Source organism: Cebus imitator, unplaced genomic scaffold (assembly GCF_001604975.1).
Source record: "Cebus imitator isolate Cc_AM_T3 unplaced genomic scaffold, Cebus_imitator-1.0 Scaffold33, whole genome shotgun sequence".
NCBI classification, from domain to species: domain Eukaryota; kingdom Metazoa; phylum Chordata; class Mammalia; order Primates; family Cebidae; genus Cebus; species Cebus imitator.
In genome coordinates this window covers 61,801-65,433 of record NW_016107348.1, presented here as the reverse complement: position 1 = coordinate 65,433, position 3,633 = coordinate 61,801, and the positions used below count along the sequence as shown (strand labels likewise).

General features: G+C 44.3%; 1 pseudogene; it reads right to left on the bottom strand.

The window, feature by feature from the left end:
- Positions 1–2,924, bottom strand: part of LOC108301295 — a 4,452-nt pseudogene extending 1,528 nt beyond the window's left edge.
- Positions 2,925–3,633: the final 709 nt, after the last annotated feature.

The following is a 3,633-nucleotide window of genomic DNA, read 5'->3' as shown; positions in this document are numbered from 1 at the left end:
TCCTAATGAAATCTTTGCATGTTTAATTCAGTCTTGGCATATGTTTCTAGAAGGACCCAGACTAGTAAAACTGTTCAGTTTTTTATTTCAGATAAAAAACTCACCTTGGCCTCAAACCCCTGGACTCTCAAGCAATCCTCCTGCCTTGGCCTCTCAAAGCACAGGGATTACAGAAAGAAGCTACCACACCCATCAAGAGTTTTTTAAAACTGAAACTGAAATCATACTAGATATACTATCTATCTATCTGTCTATCTATCTATCTATCTGATAGGGTTTCGCTCTATTGCCCAGGTGGAGTACAGTGGCCCATCCTTAGCTCACTGCATCCTCAAACTCCTGGGCTCAAGCAATCCTCCCACCTTGGCCTCCCAAAGTTCTGGGATTACTAGTATGAGCTACTGTACCCAGCCAGTTGTACTGTTCTTTAATAGATTTGAAATTTTTTCTAAATAAAAAAAGGCCTTTTCCACCAAAGATTACAAAGATACCATTCTATATTTTCTTCTATTAACTACATAGTTTTACCTTTCACAAATTTTTAATCCCTCTAGGGTCCATCTTTGTACATGGTATTAGATACAGATCCAGTTTTGTTTTCCTCTATGTAATAATTCAGTTTTCTCAACAGAATCTACTAAAAAATGTGTCTTTTCCCCACTGACTACTGAAAAATGATTTTTGGTCCCTCTTAAAAATCTAAGCAGAAAACGGATAAAAGGAATTAAAAAGTAAGAAAAAGAGAAAAGGAAAAAAGAGAAAAGAAACAGGTGCATATAGGAACAGTAAGACAACTTAGGTAAGGAAGCGCTAAAAATAAATGAAACTATTATCAAATTCCTGCAAACCAAGTCATATTTACTGAAGTATATAAGAAGTAAATGGCAAAGAATAACTAAATACCTATTTTGTTATGTATGTGCCCTCAAAGCTATTCAGGAAATGCCTAATTTACCTGGTACATAATGTCATATGCAGAAAGTGGTAAGACCACCTTCTACAGACCAACCACTTTGGGAACAACAAAAATGATGGCAAAGCAGACATAATTAGCATCCTGAAAACTATTTTACAAACTTTCATTGCATCCTGAAAACTATTTTACAGACTTTCATTTCTCAGGTGACTTTGAAACACTTTATTTCTTTGACTGATTTAGCACCTTGAATATATTTTAAAAACATGAATTTATCAAATTTGGAATCTTCATCCCATTACTGACAGTGAGCTAGAAAATGCAAGCTGTTCTCCATTTTAAAAAACTCTAAATACATACCTTTTATTTTCAGCCAAACTGGCTCCTTCGTCCTTCAGCTGTTTACTTTTCTCAGCACAGCCTTCAAGAATTTCTTTCCTACGTTTAATGGCATGAAGCCAGTTCCCTTCATCCTTGTCGACTACATCCTTCTCATCAGCAGCTTCAGCTTCAAACTGCTGGGAAGTGACCTTTGAGACCTTCTTGCCAATTTCTTCTTCCACCCAAAGGAAGCCATTCTGCCTGCCCTGGATGCCTGGTTCCCTAAGAAACGGGGTTGGCCCACTCTGGGGCATCTGGACAGTCCACAGAAGCGGGCAAAGCCAACTCTTAATCTTTCTCCTCCGCCAGTCCCTTCTCCAGGACCACAAATCCCAGAAGATCAGTGTTTTTAAAGCTGTCCTGTTGATTGTACGTGCAGTCAGGATGGAGGACCAGCCCCCTAGAGATGAGGTGCACAGGCAGCCTCTGTGTTGATTCCATGCTGTTCCTGCCTTCCTTCTGGAGAAGGGAGTCCATGCTTTCCTTCAGAAAGGCACGAACATCTATGCGATAACAAGAGTCAATGACCCTAAGGCATTGTAGACTTCTATCCAGTAGAATCAGACCCGGTCATGATTCAAAGACCTGAGGAAAAGGCAGTACTTCTGGATAGTCTGTTCAAGCCCAGTGGAGGCTTTGCCTTGAGTGATGGATGGTGAGGAGCCCCATCAGTGGTTGAACATTGCATTAACGCGTCAAGGCTTGGGCTCTCTAGCTGGCCATTGAAACTGAGGATGTCATTAGTCTCTTAGCAAGGTGAACTTTGGGTAATATCAAGAAAAAGAATTATAAATCTTGGAATCAGCATTCACCTTCTTAGAGAAAGAAAGGAAGGCAAGAAGGAAAAAGAGTGTCTCCGATTCACATTAGAGCTTTGAGTCCAAGAATTGTAAACATGTATAGGCTGCCAAATCTCACTCTAAATATATTCCAATGATCTCATGTTTTCATATGCAGTGGAATAAAAAGAGGCATTTTTATTCATCTCAGATGACAGCATCTTGAGCTTTTATGGGAGTGTTGTAGCAGTATTAGTTTAACCAAGAGCTGCAGTCAATATTTCAGCCATTCAGAGTCCCCACAACAGGCATGTTAGACACTGAATGACAATTGTCTTGTCACTGCAACTTGGAGCCTCGAACATGTTCCCAAATGTTAACAGCAAATCCCCCACCCCCAGGGGGAAAATCCCCAATCAAAGATCCTCTGAGGAGAGCCAAGCGAGGCACTGGAGAGAGCAGCACGCATATTTTGAGGTGATTAACATCTCGGTTTTGGCCTCCTCATCTGCAAGGGCTTCATCTGTTACTTGTTTTCTCTTTGGCCAAAGAGACCACATCCAGTGCCCCGAAGGAGAAGGCTGGAAATTTTTCAGAAAGCCCTTTTAGGAGAAGCCCAGTGAGAGGGCAAGTGAAGCTTCACTCCTTTTATGGCCAAGATCTCACAGTGTGAGACACAAAAAAGACAGCAAGAGCGGGAGAGCTGGAGTGCGCCCTATCTCCATTCCTCTGCTCCCAGGGCTGTGGAGCCCACGTGATCCCGACCTTGAGCTGAACAGAATTGATCCAAAAACCAGGGACCCTTTCAGTGGCCCCTGGGGTGCCAGGAAGGTCCAGCACTCCACGTCCCCTCACCCCTGGGGCTAGCTTTCACCCCCCTCTGGCATCTTCTTCCCAGTCCTGCGTGCGCATAAATCAAGCAGCAGGGTAGCTCGGAAACATGACGAATACCTTGGCTGGCTCCTGCTTGAAAAGACAAGGGGGGAGGAGAGGGATTCTAAAGTAACCGGGCCTTGGCTGGAAATGCAGCCAGAATTTAGTGTTCCTGGAGCTGGCCCCAGCTGCTCAGACAGGAGCTGCCAGGGGAGCCTTCCCTGGGGGCAGCCCCAGCTCTCCATGCTCTGGAGGAGTTAAAAGCTTTGGTGTCTGTCAAGAACATTATTCAAAAATTCTTGGACACTTCTAAGCCCTTGCTGTGAGCACGGAGACAGGGTGGAGGGAGGCTTTGCCTAGGCTGGGATGGCCCTTGGGTATAGCCCCAGGTTTGAGTGCTGCTATATTCACGGATGTTGCCCCAGAGGTGGGTGTGTGATGCCCATGTGTGCATGTGCATGTGTGTGCATGTATGTAGGGGACCAGTGAGGCAAGAGAGCACACTTAAGGACACGGTTTTAACTACACTGCCAGCTTTCAGTCTGGAGCCTGTGAATGCCGCAGCTGCTGGCATCTCCCTTTCTGTTTCCTGGTTTCACTAGCTCCCTGTGTCTCTGGTCTCTCCGTTCATTCTTTTCAGTGGGTGAGGACCCTGCTGGAATGACTCTTGAAGAGTCTGCTCTG